The sequence below is a fragment of the Oncorhynchus gorbuscha genome, linkage group LG09, assembly GCF_021184085.1.
Source record: "Oncorhynchus gorbuscha isolate QuinsamMale2020 ecotype Even-year linkage group LG09, OgorEven_v1.0, whole genome shotgun sequence".
Lineage (NCBI taxonomy): Eukaryota > Metazoa > Chordata > Actinopteri > Salmoniformes > Salmonidae > Oncorhynchus > Oncorhynchus gorbuscha.
In genome coordinates this window covers 90,446,596-90,467,350 of record NC_060181.1, presented here as the reverse complement: position 1 = coordinate 90,467,350, position 20,755 = coordinate 90,446,596, and the positions used below count along the sequence as shown (strand labels likewise).

The 20,755-nt window shown below is 46.9% G+C and overlaps 1 protein-coding gene across 3 annotated transcripts in view; it reads right to left on the bottom strand.

Annotated features, from left to right (window-relative positions):
* The window catches only part of LOC124044257 (E3 ubiquitin-protein ligase Midline-1-like), a 74,055-nt gene that overhangs the window by 29,014 nt on the left and 24,286 nt on the right, over positions 1–20,755 (bottom strand). Inside the window, exon 1 of one of the 3 annotated variants that reach the window (XM_046363873.1) lies at positions 7,854–8,059. The exons of the other annotated variants lie outside the window; for them this stretch is intronic. The gene's annotated coding sequence lies outside the window, so the exon portion shown is untranslated. Of the gene's footprint in view, positions 1–7,853; positions 8,060–20,755 lie in introns of those variants that run through there. 3 annotated transcript variants of the gene reach the window in all.

The following is a 20,755-nucleotide window of genomic DNA, read 5'->3' as shown; positions in this document are numbered from 1 at the left end:
CCCTCTGTGACTGTCTCCTCTGCCTCTCTAGCGGCACAATGCTGCCCTGTGTGGTGGAATTGTTCTTAGCTCTGTCACCAGGGATTAAAAACAGAGAAAGGCTGACGATACACATGCACACAAATACACATGGACGCAGGAACGCAGGCACGCACACTTATGTGCACACACACACAGGCACACGCACACGCACGCACGCACGCACGCACGCACGCACGCACGCACGCACGCACGCACGCACGCACGCACGCACACACACACACACACACACACACACACACACACACACACACACACACACACACACACACACACACACACACACACACACACACACACACAGGGGATGGGTTGGGATTGGAGCAGGGACAGGGGTCTCTAATTAACCTCTGCTCCCAAACAACAAGCTGACCTGGAACACGGGGATCACATCCCAATCTGAACTCTTTCTCCCTGCTCAAAACGTCAGTGTTTCTCAAATGTGTCACTGGGTTGAGGCAGTAGGCATACAAGGTTTCACAAATTCATCATTAGATTACAAAAGAGAATGAGAAAGGTAAGAATTGCAGTTTCAAAGATTAGTCAAATCTGTAAAACCTCCCAGTGAAGTTCATGATAAACCCTGTGTTAATCTGTTCCGGTGTGTTCATGATAAACCCTGTGTTAATCGGTGTGTTCATGATAAACCCTGTGTTAATCGCTGTGTTCATGATAAACCCTGTGTTAATCGGTGTGTTCATGATAAACCCTGTGTTAATCTGTTCCGGTGTGTTCATGATAAACCCTGTGTTAATCGGTGTGTTCATGATAAACCCTGTGTTAATCTGTGTGTTCACATCACTCAAGTTTTATAAAGTGGGGGTGGATCACTTTAAATTAAGGAGGGTACCATCTACCATCTGCTCTCCATGTGCCTCCCTTTCCTCTCTCCCTCGCTCCCTCCCCTCCCTCACTCTCTCTCTCTCTCCCTCTCTACCTCGCTCCCACCCTCCCTCCCTCCCTTGCTCTCTCTCTCTCTCCCTCGCTACCTCGCTCCCACCCTCCCTCCCTCCCTTGCTCTCTCTCTCTCTCCCTCGCTACCTCGCTCCCACCCTCCCTCCCTCCCTTGCTCTCTCTCTCTCTCTCTCCCTCGCTACCTCGCTCCCACCCTCCCTCCCTCCCTCCCTTGCTCTCTCTCTCTCTCCCTCGCTACCTCGCTCCCACCCTCCCTCCCTCCCTTGCTCTCTCTCTCTCCCTCGCTACCTCGCTCCCACCCTCCCTCCCTCACTCTCTCTCTCTCCCTCGCTACCTCGCTCCCACCCTCCCTCCCTCCCTTGCTCTCTCAATCCCCTCCCTCACTCTCTCTCTCTCTCCCTCGCTACCTCGCTCCCACCCTCCCACCCTTCCCTTGCTCTCTCAATCCCCTCCCTCACTCTCTCTCTCTCTCCCTCGCTACCTCGCTCCCACCCTCCCACCCTTCCCTTGCTCTCTCAATCCCCTCCCTCACTCTCTCTCTCTCTCCCTCGCTACCACGCTCCCACCCTTCCTCTCTCCCTCGCTCTCTCCCCTCCCTCACTCTCTCTCTCTCTCCCTCGCTACCTCGCTCCCACCCTCCCTCCCTCCCTTGCTCTCTCAATCCCCTCCCTGACAGACAGATCCATATTGTTGACATTCTAGACGTCTTGGTGAACACAAAGCAGTGGGTGTGAGAGAGAGTAGCACATGGTGTTGGAGATGGAATGTCAATGGCTTTCCCCTGTCTGATTTCCTGTGAAGCCTCCAGCTGGGCAGCAATACCTGCTGTACTGTAGTCTAGTATACTGTAGTGTAGTGTACTGTCGTGTATTGCAGTGTAATGTAGTGTAGTGTGCTGTACTGTACTGTAGTGTATTGCAGTGTAATGTAGTGTAGTGTGCTGTACTGTACTGTAGTGTAAAGTACTGTTGTGAAATGGAGTGTACTGTCGTATATTGCAGTGTAATGTAGTGTAGTGTACTGTACTGTACTGTACTGTAGTGTATTGCAGTGTAATGCAGTGTAGTGTGCTGTACTGTACTGTAGTGTAAAGTACTGTTGTGAAATGGAGTGTACTGTCGTGTATTGCAGTGTAATGTAGTGTACTGTACTGTACAGTACTGTAGTGTATTGCAGTGTAATGTAGTGTACTGTACTGTTAGGTAGTGTACTGTACAGTACTGTAGTGTATTGCAGTGTAATGTAGTGTACTGTAGTGTACTGTAGTGTACTGTACTGTACTGTACTGTACTGTACTGTACTGTACTGTACTGTAGTGTAGTGTAGTGTACTGTAGTGTACTGTTCTGTACTGTAGTGTAGTGTACTGTAGTGTAGTGTACTGTACTGTTAGGTAGTGTACTGTACTGTTAGGTACTGTACTGTACTGTACTGTACTGTACTGTTAGGTAGTGTACTGTACTGTACTCTACGGTAGTGTACTGTTAGGTACTGTACTGTACTGTACTGTATTGTAGTGTACTGTTAGGTAGTGTACTGTACTGTACTATACTGTATGTTAGTTTACTGTTAGGTAGTGTACTGTACTGTAATGTACTGTTAGGTACTGTACTGTACTGTACTGTACTGTACTGTACTGTACTGTACTGCACTGTACTGTACTGTACTGTACTGTACTGTACTGTACTGTACTGTACTGTACTGTACTGTACTGTACTGTACTGTACTGTACTGTACTGTTAGGTAGTGTACTGTACTGTACTATACAGTACTGCACTGGTGTGTACTGTTAGGTCCTGTACTGTACTGTATTGTGGTGTACTGTTAGGTAGTGTACTCTACTTTACTGTACTGTACTGTAGTGTAGTGTAGTGTACTGTACTGTAGTGTGCTGTACTGTTAGGTACTGTACTGTACTGTACTGTTAGGTAGTGTACCATACTGTAGTGTACTGTACTGTAGTGTAGTGTACTGTACTGTACTGTTACGTAGTGTACTGTAGTGTACTGTAGTGTAGTGTAGTGTACTGTACTGTTAGGTAGTGTACTGTAGTGTACTGTAGTGTACTGTACTGTTAGGTAGTGTAGTGTAGTGTAGTGTAGTGTAGTGTAGTGTAGTGTAGTGTAGTGTACTGTTAGGTAGTGTACTGTACTGTAGAGTAGTGTAGTGTAGTGTACTGTACTGTTAGGTAGTGTACTGTAGTGTACTGTAGTGTACTGTACTGTTAGGTAGTGTAGTGTAGTGTAGTGTAGTGTAGTGTAGTGTACTGTACTGTACTGTACTGTACTGTACTGTACTGTACTGTACTGTTAGGTAGTGTACTGTACTGTACTGTACTGTTAGGTAGTGTACTGTTAGGTAGTGTACTGTACTGTAGTGTACTGTACTGTTAGGTAGTGTACTGTAGTGTACTGTACTGTTAGGTAGTGTAGTGTAGTGTACTGTACTGTTAGGTAGTGTACTGTAGTGTACTGTAGTGTACTGTACTGTTAGGTAGTGTACTGTAGTGTAGTGTAGTGTAGTGTAGTGTAGTGTACTGTACTGTACTGTACTGTACTGTAGGTACTGTACTGTACTGTACTGTACTGTACTGTACTGTACTGTACTGTACTGTACTGTACTGTACTGTTAGGCAGTGTACTGTACTGTATTGTACGGTAGTGTACTGTTAGGTAGTGTACTGTACTGTAGTGTACTGTTAGGTAGTGTACTGTACTGTAGTGTACTGTTAGGTAGTGTACGGTAGTGTACTGTAGTGTACTGTACTGGTGCATTTTAGTGTCAGTGTGTTTCAGTGGAGAAGAGTGAGGCTCATCTTCACACACCCGGGACCCAGAGGTTCCTAAAAACATGGTCCTAGTTCCTTTCTCTACCTATAGTAGCCTAACACATGCCTGCTATTTAAAAAATAATGTTTTTATATACTGTTTTGATATACATAAAGTCCTTGGGCAGCAGGGTAGCCTAGTGGTTAGAGTGTTGGACTAGTAACCGGAAGGTTGCAAGTTCAAATCCCCGAGCTGACAAGGTACAATTCTGTTGTTCTACCCCTGAACAGGCAGTTAACCCACTGTTCCTTGGCTGTCATTGTAAATAAGAATTTGTTCTTAATTAACTGACTTGCCTAGTTAAATAAAGGTAAAAATAAAAAAGAAATAGTTTCATATGTGCGTTTTGCCACAAGTATGCAACATTCATGTATAATACAAAATAAATTGATGGCATGCTCAGGAGTGGTGCAGCGGTCTCAGTGCAAGAGATGTCACTACAGTCCCTGGTTCGATTCCAGGCTGTATCACATTTGGCCGTGATTGGGAGTCCCATTAGGCGGCACACAATTGGCCCAGTGTCATCTGGGTTAGGTTTTGGCCGGGGTGTGCCGTCATTGTAAATAACAATTTGTTGTTTAACTGACTTGCCTAGTTAAATTGAAAAAATAGAAAAAATTGTTCAAACTTTTTTCAATCTATAAGGAATACATACACAAAAATTATGCTGCATTAACTTTGATTAGTAAATGCATGGGTGGATCTGAATGATCAATTGCCTTGATCAATTGCCTTGATCAAAAGCCAGCCCCCTGTCTGCCCACTGCCAGTAATGGAAAAATGTGAACTTTTCAATGGGGCTGGGACAGGCTCTTACAACCAACCAGGGGGTGTTGGCACCTACAGTCATTGGTTGGCACAAGACTCACAATCAATAGCCAATAGGACTGTGCATTCACGTGTCCTGAGAGAGAGAGACAGACCACTTTTAAAAAGCCAACTAACACTGTCTAATGAGTAACCACATCTAGACACCAACAGCCTAAAAAGAGACCCACAGAGCTGTTGTCATAAAGGTTGTTAAATCCCCGACATCTAGTGCCAGCAGACCGGCCAAGATTAAGTGCAGGAAAGCCGATAATATAATCTTAATAATAGGATGAAGTGTAAATTGTTTATCCCCAGGGCCCAGGCATGCATGGCAGTGTAACAGCTGAACTACCAGAGAAACAGTAGACAGGGATAAGGTTCTCTGCATGTGGGCACTGACAGGTTTTCCAGTTGGGATATATGCACGAATCAAGCATTAGTACTCTACTAAGCAATACGGGGCTTCCGTGAAACGGAATATTAGAGCTTCTATTAGAGCTCACAGATGTAGGATTGTAATTCGAGTCAGTTTGCTACAGCAGTAAAATTACAAAACTTTAGAAACCTTTTTAAAACCTTGAATACACTTCAACTTTGCAATTCCTGCTATGCATGAAAATGCTCAGCAACAGAAGAGTGCTCAAATTAAGATCCTACATCTGTATAACTAAATAGATTTTAGTCATACTTGGATTGTTTTTTTTCTCTCAATTCAAGCTCTTTCTAATCAGCTTTGCCACGCTATTTGATCATCTCTAATGACGGCCTTTATCCTTGTATTCATCATTAGAGAGAGAGAGAGAGAGAGAGAGAGAGAGAGAGAGAGAGAGAGAGAGAGAGAGAGAGAGAGAGAGAGAGAGAGAGAGAGAGAGAGAGAGAGAGAGAGAGAGAGAGAGAGAACTTTGTTTCCCGGGGCAGATACCTAACATGTTTATCTGTAATCCTGTTTTTGTGGCGTATCTGCGACCAATGTGTGACCTGGCTCTGCCTCCTAAAGCAGCCGGTTCAATAGAGCGGTCCAACAGCCCACTCCTGTCAAGTTCGACGTCAAGACTGACATTTCAAAGTGAAATCTCAAACTTTATAGGCCTTTTTTAAAACCTTGAATACACTACAAGTTTGCATATCCTGCCGAGCAGGACATTTTTTTCAGCAGAAAAAGAGTGATCAAATGAAGATTCTACATATGTATTGATTGTGACATGACAATAGGTATTTCATTTGTTTAGTGTTGATGTCTCGATGAGGGATATTGATTACAAAGTGTGCCAATAAACAATAGCCTACAGTTAGGAACGTAAGTGTATGAATACAATAGTACAGTTATGAAATGCAACCAGCTGAAGGAGATACACTGCAAAGGAGTTTGTGTGCAGTTGAGAGAGGCAATCCAATGTAGATTTGACCACAGATAAGAAATTGGAAACAGAGGCCATTAGTTGGATTGATTCATTGCCAGTTAGCCTTTAACCAGCCAAGCAGTCAAGCAGCATTAGAACAGAGGGTCTGTTAGCTACGCCTGCTGTTGGCAGGGTCAGTCTTTCTGTAGGTCATCCTGGTCAGTTATCAGAACAGCCAAACTCTCCCATTTCCTCTCTGCGGCTTGGCAGGTGGCATCAGCAGGAAAATAGTGTTTTCTTTCCATGGCCACGTGAACTTTCACTGAATCCCCCTCAGACTCATTATTTTCCAGCAAAGCCCTGGCCCAGCACAGATTTCATGATAACAGAATTTGGTCGCAGTTGGATTGCACTAATCTCTTATCAAATATAATCTCACGTTTCTCCCTTGATCCCAAAATACTGTACAAAGTACTCACTGGATTAAATTGAGGGTTTATAATGCATCATTGAAATTACTTGAAAAAATGTATAGGTTAACAAAGTACATATTTTGTCATTTTTATACGTAAAGTGTGCTGTTTATATTGCTGCATAGTGATTTCAGATTACCACATATAAATTGATGGGCAATTTAGCCACTGCAAAACAGAGGTAAAAGAGCGACACCTTGTGGCTGACATGTAAACCGCATGACAATGACAATCCCTGACAAATTGACTATTTCAACTGATGATAAATCATGCACTGTGCACACACACACTGCTATAATACTAATCTATATTAGTACCAAACAAAACGTTACCGATGTAGACTGCCAAAGTCATTACTCACTATCCCGCCTGTACCTTTCCTTGTTGACCTCTTTTCTAGGCTACAATCAACGTAAACAAATCATTCACACACTGACAAGGTTTCCATGGGGATACAGGTGATCTAAGAGTGGTTCCAGAGAAAAGTCAGGCATTCCTCTGTTCCCCCGGGAGATAGTTAGTTACTAATTAATCAAGAAAACCCCAGGCTCCAACAAGTCTCCATTTTACACTTATAAAATAAGGAAGTAATAAGGAAGTACACAGATAAACTCTGATCTAAAACTACAGGCAATGTTTTGTTACAATAGTACTGCTTTGAAGCTAGACAGGCAACTCAGATTGCAAACACTGCTATATTTCACTTGTGTTTCTCTTATCTTGAGTAGTAAAAGACATTTGGTGGGGCATTGGGACACCGGGATATTCTCATTCCCCTGTTAGCACTGGTATAACTGTGCAACACACTGAGAATGTTATTGGTAATACACTTTTGAAAAAGAGGAGCTTCACTCAACACAAAAATAGCTTTCATTGAAATGTGTGAGAGCCAGACATGAATTCTACCAACTGAAAAACAATAAAGCCTGATATTCCAACTGCATTCTGCAAATGGAATGTTTGATAAAAAAGGCAACACTTCTTAGGATTGATCTAACTCATAAATAATGTTTCCTTGACAATCAAGGTGGTAAACCTTTGGTATTGTTATCAGCACTGAAGTTGACACACCAGCTTTCCTCATCACAACATTCGCAGCTTCAGAATGAGTCACGTCAAAAGAATGAGGATCACAGACAATCCATTGATCACAACATTTTGATCACAACATTTTGTCGTGTCCTTTCACTCACTGCCTCCCTCAACCACTGTGTTATTCTACACACTGTGATGTCACACTTTCATAATTCAACCATAATGGAATTTTCTGAGTGCAGAACAGCAGAGTGACATCAGCTTTTGAACTACGCCCTGCCTCGAGGCTGAGTCAACATTTTGCTCCCAAACATGTCAACACACTGACACCGAAACACATACAGCACACAGACACCACTTGTTTCTGTGTAAGAAAATATGCAAACCTGAAGATAAAGTAACCTCTTTTTTTACCTGCCACATGGTTAAAATCCCATTATCCACAAACAGGGGGAAAATAAGAAATGTCTCACAGTTGACGAGTCTGGTAACACTACACTATAACAGGCCAATCCACTGCAACGCTCTGCAATAACAGGCTGACTCGTCTGTTTTTACCTCCAGTACCAATTTTGACTCGTCTGTTTTTTACCTCCAGTACCAGTATTGACTCTTCTGTGAGTTTCTGGCCCTCTAGGAGGGTTGAAACTGTCTGCCGTGGGCTGAAAACTAACCAATCACACAGAGGGGGAGGGACCTCTGAGATGGTGGGTGTGTCAGCTCGGGGATTGTGAGCTGAGAAGCTTTGCTGTGTTCAGAAAGAATTTCCCAAAAACAGCACATATGGTGTTACTGGAGAATGTTTATATAGTCCAATAACCATCAATCATAATGTATGTGGATGCAGTGACTAGTCGTTGACATATAGAAGAAACACAGCAGGTAGAGCCGCACTATCAATCCAGTATATCACACAATGATTAGTATACACCACAACACACCAATGTTGATGAAAAACATGTAACACTGTCACAATGTGAGGTGGGGGGTCTTATCCCAGTCCAATGTGAGGTGGGGGGTCTCATCCCAGTCCAATGTGAGGTGGGGGGTCTTATCCCAGTCCAATGTGAGGTGGGGGTCTCATCCCAGTCCAATGTGAGGTGGGGGGTCTTATCCCAGTCCAATGTGAGGTGGGGGGTCTCATCCCAGTCCAATGTGAGGTGGGGGGTCTCATCCCAGTCCAACGTGAGGTGGGGGGTCTCATCCCAGTCCAACGTGAGGTGGGGGGGTCTCATCCCAGTCCAATGTGAGGTGGGGGGTCTTATCCCAGTCCAATGTGAGGTGGGGGGGTCTCATCCCAGTCCAATGTGAGGTGGGGGGTCTTATCCCAGTCCAATGTGAGGTGGGGGGTCTTATCCCAGTCCAATGTGAGGTGGGGGGTCTTATCCCAGTCCAATGTGAGGTGGGGGGTTTCATCCCAGTCCAATGTGAGGTGGGCGGGTCTCATCCCAGTCCAATGTGAGGTGGGGGGTCTTATCCCAGTCCAATGTGAGGTGGGGGGTCTCATCCCAGTCCAATGTGAGGTGGGGGGGGGGTCTCATCTCAGTCAAATGTGAGGTGGGGGAGTCTCATCCCAGTCCCATGTGAGGTGGGGGGTCTTATCCCAGTCCAATGTGAGGTGGGGGTTTCATCCCAGTCCCATGTGAGGTGGGGGGTCTTATTCCAGTCAAATGTGAGGTGGGGGAGTCTCATCCCAGTCCCATGTGAGGTGGGGGTCTTATCCCAGTCCAATGTGAGGTGGGGGTCTCATCCCAGTCCAATGTGAGGTGGGGGTCTTATCCCAGTCCAATGTGAGGTGGGGGAGTCTCATCCCAGTCCCATGTGAGGTGGGGGGTTTCATCCCAGTCCAATGTGAGGTGGGGGGTCTCATCCCAGTCCCATGTGAGGTGTGGGGGGTCTCATCCCAGTCCCATGTGAGGTGTGGGGGGCTCATCCCAGTCCAATGTGAGGTGGGGTGGTTTCATCCCAGTCCAATGTGAGGTGGGGGAGTCTCATCCCAGGCCAATGTGAGGTGGGGGGTCTCATCCCGGTCCAATGTGAGGTGGGGGGTCTCATCCCAGTCCAATGTGAGGTGGGAGGTCTCATCCCAGTCCAATGTGAGGTGGGGGGGGGTCTCATCCAAGTCCAATGTGAGGTTGGGTGGTTTCATCCCAGTCCAATGTGAGGTGGGGGGTTTCATCCCAGTCCAATGTGAGGTGGGGAGTCTCATCCCAGTCCAATGTGAGGTGGGGGGTCTCATCCCAGTCCAATGTGAGGTGGGGGTATCTCATCCCAGTCCAATGTGAGGTGGGGAGGTTTCATCCCAGTCCAATGTGAGGTGGGGGGTCTCATCCCAGTCCAATGTGAGGTGGGGGTCTCATCCCAGTCCAATGAGGGATGGGGGAGTCTCGTCCCAGTCCAATGTGAGGTGGGGGTCTCGTCCCAGTCCAATGTGAGATGGGGGTCTCATCCCAGTCCAATGTGAGGTGGGGGTCTCATCCCAGTCCAATGTGAGGTGTGGGGGTCTTGTCCCAGTCCAATGTGAGGTGGGGGGTCTCATCTCTGTCCAATGTAAGGTGGGCGGGTCTCATCCCAGTCCAATGTGAGGTGGGAGGTCTCATCCCAGTCCAATGTGAGATGGGGAGGTTTCATCCCAGTCCAATGTGAGGTGGGGGGATCTCATCCCAGTCCAATGTGAGGTGGGGGTCTCATCCCAGTCCAATTAGGGATGGGGGTCTCGTCCCAGTCCAATGTGAGGTGGGGGTCTCGTCCCAGTCCAATGTGAGATGGGGGTCTCATCCCAGTCCAATGTGAGGTGGGGGTCTTGTCCCAGTCCAATGTGTGGTGGGGGGTCTCATCCCTGTTCAATGTGAGGTGGGGGGGGGGTCTCATCCCAGTCCAATGAGGGATGGGGGTCTCATCCCAGTCCAATGTGAGGTTGGCGGGTCTCATCCCAGTCCAATGTGAGGTGGGGGAGTCTCATCCCAGGCCAATGTGAGGTGGGGGGTCTCATCCCGGTCCAATGTGAGGTGAGGGGGTCTCATCCCAGTCCAATGTGAGGTGGGAGGTCTCATCCAAGTCCAATGTGAGGTGGGGGGTCTCATCCAAGTCCAATGTGAGGTTGGGTGGTTTCATCCCCGTCCAATGTGAGGTGGGGGGATCTCATCCCAGTCCAATGTGAGGTGGGGGAGTCTCATCCCAGTCCAATGTGAGGTGGGGGGGTCTCATCCCAGTCCAATGTGAGGTGGGGGTATCTCATCCCAGTCCAATGTGAGGTGGGGAGGTTTCATCCCAGTCCAATGTGAGGTGGGGGGTCTCATCCCAGTCCAATGTGAGGTGGGGGTCTCATCCCAGTCCAATGAGGGATGGGGGAGTCTCGCCCCAGTCCAATGTGAGGTGGGGGTCTCGTCCCAGTCCAATGTGAGATGGGGGTCTCATCCCAGTCCAATGTGAGGTGGGGGTCTCATCCCAGTCCAATGTGAGGTGTGGGGGTCTTGTCCCAGTCCAATGTGAGGTGGGGGGTCTCATCTCTGTCCAATGTAAGGTGGGCGGGTCTCATCCCAGTCCAATGTGAGGTGGGAGGTCTCATCCCAGTCCAACGTGAGATGGGGAGGTTTCATCCCAGTCCAATGTGAGGTGGGGGATCTCATCCCAGTCCAATGTGAGGTGGGGGTCTCATCCCAGTCCAATTAGGGATGGGGGGTCTCGTCCCAGTCCAATGTGAGGTGGGGGTCTCGTCCCAGTCCAATGTGAGATGGGGGTCTCATCCCAGTCCAATGTGAGGTGGGGGTCTTGTCCCAGTCCAATGTGTGGTGGGGGGGTCTCATCCCTGTTCAATGTGAGGTGGGGGGGGGGTCTCATCCCAGTCCAATGAGGGATGGGGGTCTCATCCCAGTCCAATGTGAGGTTGGCGGGTCTCATCCCAGTCCAATGTGAGGTGGGGGAGTCTCATCCCAGGCCAATGTGAGGTGGGGGGTCTCATCCCGGTCCAATGTGAGGTGAGGGGTCTCATCCCAGTCCAATGTGAGGTGGGAGGTCTCATCCCAGTCCAATGTGAGGTGGGGGGTCTCATCCAAGTCCAATGTGAGGTTGGGTGGTTTCATCCCCGTCCAATGTGAGGTGGGGGATCTCATCCCAGTCTAATGTGAGGTGGGCGGGTCTCATCCCAGTCCAATGTGAGGTGGGAGGTCTCATCCCAGTCCAATGTGATATGGGGGTCTCGTCACAGTCCAATGAGGGATGGGGGTCTCATCCCAGTCCAATGGGAGGTGGGGGTAGTCTCATCCAAGTCCAATATGCGGTGGCCGGGGTCTCATCCCAGTCCAATGTGAGGTGGGGGAGTCTCATCCCAGTCCAATGTGAGGTGGGGGGTCTCATCCCAGTCCAATGTGAGGTGGGGTGGTTTCATCCCAGTCCAATGTGAGGTGGGGAGGTTTCATCCCAGTCCAATGTGAGGTGGGGGGTCTCATCCCAGTCCAATGTGAGGTGGGGGGTCTCATCCCAGTCCAATGAGGGATGGGGGGTCTCGTCCCAGTCCAATGTGAGGTGGGGGTCTCGTCCCAGTCCAATGTGAGATGGGGGTCTCATCCCAGTCCAATGTGAGGTGGGGGTCTTGTCCCAGTCCAATGTGTGGTGGGGGGTCTCATCCCTGTTCAATGTGAGGTGGGGGGTCTCATCCCAGTCCAATGAGGGATGGGGGTCTCATCCCAGTCCAATGTGAGGTGGGCGGGTCTCATCCCAGTCCAATGTGAGGTGGGGGGTCTCATCCCAGTCCAATGTGAGGTGGGGGTATCTCATCCCAGTCCAATGTGAGGTGGGGAGGTTTCATCCCAGTCCAATGTGAGGTGGGGGGTCTCATCCCAGTCCAATGTGAGGTGGGGGTCTCATCCCAGTCCAATGAGGGATGGGGGAGTCTCGTCCCAGTCCAATGTGAGGTGGGGGGTCTCATCCAAGTCCAATGTGAGGTGGAGGGGTCTCGTCCCGGTCCAATGTGAGGTGGGGGATCTCATCACAGTCCAATGTGAGGTGGGCGGGTCTCATCCCAGTCCAATGTGAGGTGGGGGTCTCATCCCGGTCCAATGTGAGGTGGGGGGGTCTCATCCCAGTCCAATGTGAGGTGGGGGGGGTCTCATCCAAGTCCAATGTGAGGTGGAGGGGTCTCGTCCCAGTCCAATGTGAGGTGGGGGGGTTGACCGAGACGGTGTTGAAAGTCTCCTCAGTTTGTTGGCACCAGTTCCACCGCTCTCTCTGTGGTCATGTGGAAAAATGCACCCTCTTCTAAACGTCTGCAGCTACTAGATGTGTTTGGCAGCCGCCCGCTGATGCAATCACATCGTATAACATCTGATCAATGCTAAACCTTGGCCTCCATCCCACCTCCATAGCCAAGGGCTGATGTATATCCCGTAGCTCAGCTCACACGTTCCACTACCTCGGATGACCTTTTATCAATGGATCACTGAGATTCTCTCCCAAAATGGCACCCTATTCCCTATTTAGTGCACGACTTTTCACCAAGGGCCCATACGAGCTCTGGTCAAAAGTAGTGCGCTATATAGGGAATAGAGTGCCATTTGAGATGCAAAATATGACTATTGATATCTCGTAATAAGTTAGTTAACAGCACTAAGGCCCCAGAACAGCATGCTGGCTACAGAGCTCTGGCAGTAATCCATTCAGATTGGTCATTACCCACAGCAGAACCCCTGCCATGAGAACACACATGTTCATGTTTTCTTTTTCACTTCAGAAAGCTATGAAAAATGTAATCCAGTTTTCTATGGGTTGAGAAAAGATTGATTAATGAATATACAGTAAATACTTCAGTGGCCCCATTGCACAAGACTAGAGCAATTACCCTCTGGGCACCCTCTGGTTGAATCACTGTTGTTTCCATGTCATTTCAATTCAATTACGTTGAACCAACTTGGAAAAGACGATGAATTGACCTCTGCCCAGTCAGTAGGGTTACGATGATGACATTACATTTATTTGTTTAAGTTGGGGCATGGATCAGAAGATCAGTCAGTGTCTGGTGTGGCCACCATTTGTCTCATGCAGCTTGACACATCTCCTTCGCATAGAGTTGATCAGGCTGTTGATTGTGGCCTGTAGAATGATGTCCAATTCATGTTTTAATGGCTGTGCTAAGTTGCTGGATAATGGCGGGAACTGGAACATGCTGTTGTAAACGTCGATCCAGAGCATCCCAAACTTGCTCAACTGGTGACATGTCTGGTGAGTATGCAGGCCATGGAAGTACTGGGACATTTTCAGCTTCCAGGAATTGTGTACAGATCCTTGCATCATGGGGCCGTGCATTATCATGCTGAAACATGAGGTGATGGCAGTGGATGATGAATAGCACAACAATGGGCCTCAGGATCTCATCAAGGAATCTCTGTGCCTTCAAGATAAAATGCCTGTGCCTGCTCATACTATACACACCGCCACCATGGGGCACTCTGTTCACAATGTTGACATCAGCAAACCGCTCACCCACACAACACCATACACATTGTCTGGCATCTGCCCGGTACAGTTCATCCGTGAAGAGCACACTTCTCCATCGTGCCAGTGACCATCGAAGGTGAGCATTTGCCCACTGAAGTCGGCTACGACACCGAACAGCAGTCAGGTCAAGACCCTGGTGAGGATGATGAACATGCAGATGAGCTTCCATGAGACGGTTTTCTGACAGTTTGTGCAGAAATACTTTGATTGTGCAAACCCACAAATTCATCAGCTGTCCGGGTGGCTCGTCTCGATCCTGCAGGTGAAGAAGCCGGATGTGGAAGTCCTGGGCTGGCGTGGTCACATGTGGTCTGCGGTTGTGATGCTGGTTGGACGTACATTAAAGTATCTGGCAACAGTTCTGGTGGAAATTCCAGCTGTCAGTGTGCCAATTGCACGCTCCCTCAAAACTTGAGACATCTGTGACATTGTGTTGTGTGACAAACTGCACATTTTAGAGTGGCCTTTTATTGTCCCCTGCACAAGGTGCACCTGTGTAATGATCAGGCTGGATGGATTCTCACTAAGTGATGTAAACAAATTTGTGCACACAATTTGAAAGAAATAAGCTTTTTGTTCAAATTGTCTTGTGTTTACTGTCATTTAAGGTGATGTCGATTATCAATTAACTATGTTTAATTATTATGATGATTAAATTAATCCTGTAACAATGATCTCATTAGCAATCATGGGGAACCACGGAAATCTTTTATTTAACGAGTTACCGTTTTCCGAATGAACTCTTAAAGATATAAAGATCTTTTACATTTCAGCCATAAATCAGTCATTAATTAATTTACCTTTAGTCTCATTCTGGATGTTGCAAAATCCTTGGATATCTGCACAACCCCAGCATAAGTGATGAATCAGTGATATACACATTGGCTTAATATTTTATTTACTAACTAACTAAATAATCACACAGAATTAAATAAACGCACAAACAGAATAGCTTACACATTGATTACTACATAATGCAATGAAAAGTCCCTAGTGGACTAAACCAATATGACGGCTTGTTACACAAAATGGCAGATTCAAAAGAGAGGGAAAGGGAGGGGCATGTAAGAAAGAGCTGGAGAAAAAGGGAAAGGACTTCACTAACGTACATACAGCCGAGAACTATGGGAAATGTGAATACTTTGCACATGAACGGCCGCTCATTCGAAAGAATTGCAATGTACACATTTACGTGTGTATGTCTTTGTTGTCTCTCTGTTGAAATCCGGTCCGTCTGGAGAGTAATTTGACTGAAAGTCTCTGGTTTGTTCACCAGAGATCAAAGTCTTTCGTAGTTGTAGCTCTGTTATTATGTATACATCAGACGTACCAATGGTCATTTGATAGGGAAATGTTCTATATAATGGATCTTTCCGAGTACCACCCGGTGGTTCTCGGTTGCATTTACTAGACTAAAGTACTTAAACAGCTGCATACGGAAGGTTCCTGTACAGTCTTCATCTTTCTCACTCGAGAAAGTTTTAGAGTTTCTAACCATTTTGTACCTTTCATCTCATGCTGTCCATCTACTGGTCTTGTAGAGTCTAATCATTTGTGACGTCCGGTTCACACCGTCCGCCTGCTTGCTATTTAGTTTTATATCATTTCTCAGCCATGTAGCCACTGCTTTATGCTATCTGGTCTATAGAGATTTTCTTCTTCTCTGTTGAAAGTTTTCAGAGCGTCTAACCATTTCGTACCTTCCACCTCACGCTGTTGGTCCCACTGGTCTGATGTAAATTTCATCACGGGTCCTTTTATGCATCCTGAAATAAAGGGGTGTTCCCTGATGATGACATAATGCCTCTGCTCACGGGGTTGTGGTAACGGACTGGTTAAGATTTCATATGAAAAACAATTCTCTCATTTAGAAGGCTAACATCACACGACATCTTCTCACAAATAGTTTCATATTTAATCGTATAAGTTCCACAACATCTAGATGTGAATCTGATCACTGGGAAATATACACATTCAGAGATACAGTTATGTTGTTCTCTGTCCTTTGTTACATCAGAGATCTGGCGCCTATGATCATCACCCAATAGGGCAAGTCATGTCAGAATGGAACATTTCTGAGATTTTTATTTCAGCTCTTGGAACATGGGACCAACACTTTACACGTTGCATTCATATTTTTGTTCAGTGTGAACTCATGGCATCTGTCATGGAAATCTGCCTCAATATGATGTTGATGGCATACAGTAATCCTCTTAAAAGTTAAGTACACTATTTGGGTGACTTTGAGCGATTCTGGACCAGTTCTGACCAACATTTTTCTGTACAAAGCGCTCTGTGAATTGTTCTGTGACATCTCTGGTTGTCCTGCTCCGCTCTCATCTGAGACACAGGTTGCGTTCCTCTGCCCAGATCTTACTATGCCAGGATAGGTATTTTACGCATCATCTAACCACATCATATGTTACAGAAATCTGTCAGCCGATGACACAGTCGATGACGTGGCACGCAACCATTGGTTGATGAAAGCAATGTCTGAACAGGGGAACCCGACCGCAGTATGTGAAATCTGACATCTCATTTGAGTAGGTTTTTCTGGCCTATCCAGACAAAGGATGGAACTCCATTGGCTGTGAACCTCACAGATCCATTTACAATATGGCATACGAAGTGTGAGACTCTAGAGCAGGGGTACTCAACTCTTACCCTACGAGGTCCGGAGCCTGCTGTTCTTCTGTGCTACCTTATAATTAATCGCACACACCTGGTGTCCCAGGTTCTAAATCAGTTCCTGATTAGATTGGAACATTGAAAAAAATGCAGTGGAACTGGCTTCGAGGTCCAGAGTTGAGTTTGAGGGCTCTAGCAGTTACAGCAAACATAATCTCGCTATGATGTTCTCCGATGGATTTAGAATTGAAACAAGACTACTTTCTCTTGGTCACAGAGGGCCAAAATCAATGTGTGCTTAAAGCTGAAGTTGTAACGAGCCAGCGGACATTTGAATGGTTCCAATTGTATATTGTCATTAAGTATGCGCTGACAGACATGGCAGCTCTACTTCTAGCTCCAAGGCAACTTTGCTGTATTTTTTTTGTTGTGTGTTATTTCTTACATTATTAGCTCAGAACGTTTTTTTGTGTTATTACATACAGCCGGGGCACAAATTTTGGATATGAGAGCGGTGGTAACTCACCAGCATTACGACCAGGAATACGACTTTCCAGAATTGGATCCTTTGTTCGTAACCCCCCAGGGCAACTGAAGTCCCAGAGGCTGCTCCAAGATTCCGTCGGGGTAGAAGAGGTTTTTGGAGTGGACTTCTAGTCCGGCTCTGGAGGCATGCACACCATCCACCATCCGCTTACGAGTATATTACTCGCTAATGTTCAGTCGCTGGACAATACAGTAGACGAGCTCAGGGCAAGGATCTCATTCCAGATAGACATCGGGGATTGTAACATACTCTGTTTCACGGAAACATGGCTCTCTCGGGATATACTGTCCCCGTCCATACAGCCAGCTGGGTTCTCAGTTCATCGCACAGACAGGAATAAAGAACTCTCCGTGAAGAAGAAAGGCATGGTGTATGTTTCATGATTAACTACCCATGGTGTGATTGTGATAACATAGTCCTTTTGTTCACCCGACCTAGAATACCTCACAATCAAATGCCAACCATATTACCTCACAAGAGAATTATCTTTGGCTATAGTCACAGCCCTCAAACCGATACCACGACAGCCCTCAAGTAACTACACTGGACTTTATGCAACCTGGAAACCACATATCCTGAGGTCGTCTTTATTGTAGCTGGGTATTTTAACTAAGCAAATTTGAGGAAAACTCTATCGAATTTCTGGAAAAACAATTAACTACTGAAAATTCCCCTTTCGAGATGCCTACAAGCCATTCCTCCGCACTCCCTTCGGCAAATCAGATCACGACTCCATCTTCTTCTTCAGTGGGGTTTATCTGCGGTTGGCATCCAATGTCATGGTGCATTACCATTCTGGAGTGTGGGCCAGAGACAGGGAGAATCTAAATCCTACCTGCCAGCCCAGTTGCTCTTTAAAAAGATAACAAAATATTTGAAACTATGTCTAATGACGTTCAACTCAATATGATCTATAAACTAATTTCCTGAATCCCCTTCTCCCTCATACTAGATCTCAGCCTCTCTCTTTCCCTCCGATACTGCCCACACTGTAGCAATACATGCTCAACTGTCTCGGTTTCCTGGCAATAATCACACGGTCTTGTTGGATGCTTTCCTATCACACTTAAGGTTTTGTTCAACTGTCCCACCCTTAATCTTGTCCCTCCCTGCTGTCATCGTCTCCCTGACATTCCTCTGTACTTGAAACATATGCCTGCCCTTAGTATCTCTATTCCATTGCACCTACCATCTCTGCACCACTACTGTCCATATCAGGCTTTTTGCCTCTGCCTTGTTCATGGAAACTACAACCTTAACATCCCCAGTACTAAGTGCTTGTTTAGCCAATACATCCTTCCCCTCCACCCTCACATGGGCTGGGACCTAAGTAAATCTTATCTGTATACTCATTACTCTTTCCTGCAATGGGTTTGTAGCACCTCATAAAACATGTCTTGTTTGCTATGTGAGCTAAAGTACTAGAGACTCATCAACACTGCACGTGAATCAGAGCAAATAACTACTCTGTCTGGCTTGACTTCCTCCACCCACTACAAGGCCAACAGTATGGCCATCAGCTCCACCATATATACAGCCAGATGATCTGTAATACTTTTCCTGACTCTCACCCCACATTCCTGCACTACAAATGTTGACCCAGTACATCCTGTCCTTGGATCTCTTGAATCTATGTAAATGGCCACAATAAATGGCCACAATATCCAGACGTCTATCAAGCAAATCAGATGGATCAACACCCTCCCTATCTTTCTGTAATGTCTCCAACATTTCTAGATCAACTACTGGAGGCGGGAGTAGCCATGGTGGATTTACAGGAATAGCTACCGTTGGACCAAACTGCCTTCCACACAGTCCCATCTCCTTCACCTGGGTATTATCCACCCACCCAAAGCTTGTGTTCTGTCTTCGCTCATGTTCCAAGCATGCCTGTAAAATTCCCTTTGAAGGATGAGGCACCCCGGGTTTCTGTAGGTTGACCCAATAATTAATTGCCAGTTGCTGTCTCCTAATCTGCAATGGCATTTCCCTCATCTCCACCTGTAGTGCAGCCACTGGGGAGGTCAAAAACGCCCCACTACATAGTCCTTGTCCTTGTCCCTGTATGACATCTAGCCTTTCCAATACGGTCCAGGCTGCAGAACCGTACACTATACTGCCATAGTCAATTACAGATCAGATAAATGCAACATACATGGTCCTCAATGAGGAATGCCCAGACCCCCACTCCTTCCCCGTCAGATCAGATCAATGCAACATACATGGTCCTCAATGAGGAATGCCCAGTCCCCTACTCCTTCCCCGTCAGATCAGATCAATGCAACATACATGGTCCTCAATGAGGAATGCCCAGTCCCCTACTCCTTCCCCATCAGATCAGATCAATGCAACATACATGGTCCTCAATGAGGAATGCCCAGTCCCCTACTCCTTCCCCGTCAGACCAGGTCAATGCAACATACATGGTCCTCAATGAGGAATGCTCAGTCCCCCACTCCTTCCCCGTCAGACCGGATCAATGCAACATACATGGTCATCAATGAGGAACGCCCAGGCCCCCACTCCTTCCCCGTCAGACAGCGCATCACGTTTAGCAGCTTCTTGCACTTTCCCACCACTCTCTCAATGTGTTCTGACCAGGCCATTCTAGTGTCAAAGTATACCCCAAGGAACCTGAAGGCCCCCCACCCTCTCCAAGCTTCTCCCATATAACCTCAAGCATACCTCATCTCCCACCTTCCTCCTGGTAAAGAACACTGTCTGAGTTCTCTACAGAGAACCTGAATCCCTACATTAATGCCCACCGCACTTCCGCATCAATTGCTTCCAGTACCTTCATGACTATGTATGGCACGTTTCTTCCCCTCTTCCATAATGCCCCATCATCTGCAAATAACAACCTCCCAATATCCGGCCACACCTGAGAGTAAACATCATTGATCATTAATTCACAACTTAATTTTGCTCCTCCCTTCCTATAGGCAGAAACTCAAACAGGAAATGCTAGTGCTAAGGTCTATTCAGCGCTGGTCTGACCAATCGGAATCCATGCTCCAAGATTGTTTTGATCACGCAGACTGGGATATGTTCCGGATAGCCTCTAAGAATAACACTGACGTATACACGGACACGGTGACTGAGTTCATCAGAAAGGGTATAGGGGATGTTGTTCCCACCGTGACTATTGAAACCTAAACAAACCAGAAACTGTGGATAGATGGCAGCATTAGTGCAAAACTGAAAGCGCGAACCACGTTATTTTACCATGGCAAGGTGACTGGGAATATGGTTGAAAATAAACAGTGTAGTTTTTCCCTCTGTAAGTCACAATTAAACGGCTGAGACATGAGACATCTGTGGCAGACAATCACAGATTACAAAGGGAAAACCAGCCACGTCGTGGACACCAAAGTCTTGCTCCCGAACAAGCTAAACACCTTCTTCGCCCACTTTGAGGATAACATAGTGCCATCGACACGGCTCGCTCCCAAGGACTGTGGGTTCCCATTCTCAGTGGCCGACGTGAGTAAGACATTTAAGCATGCTAACCCTCGCAAGGCTGCCGGCCCAGACAACATCCCTAGACGTGTCCTCAGAGCATGCGCAGACCAGCTGGCTGGACATATTCAATCTCTCCCATTCCCAGTCTGCTGTCCCCACTTGCTTCAAGATGTCCTCCATTGTTCCT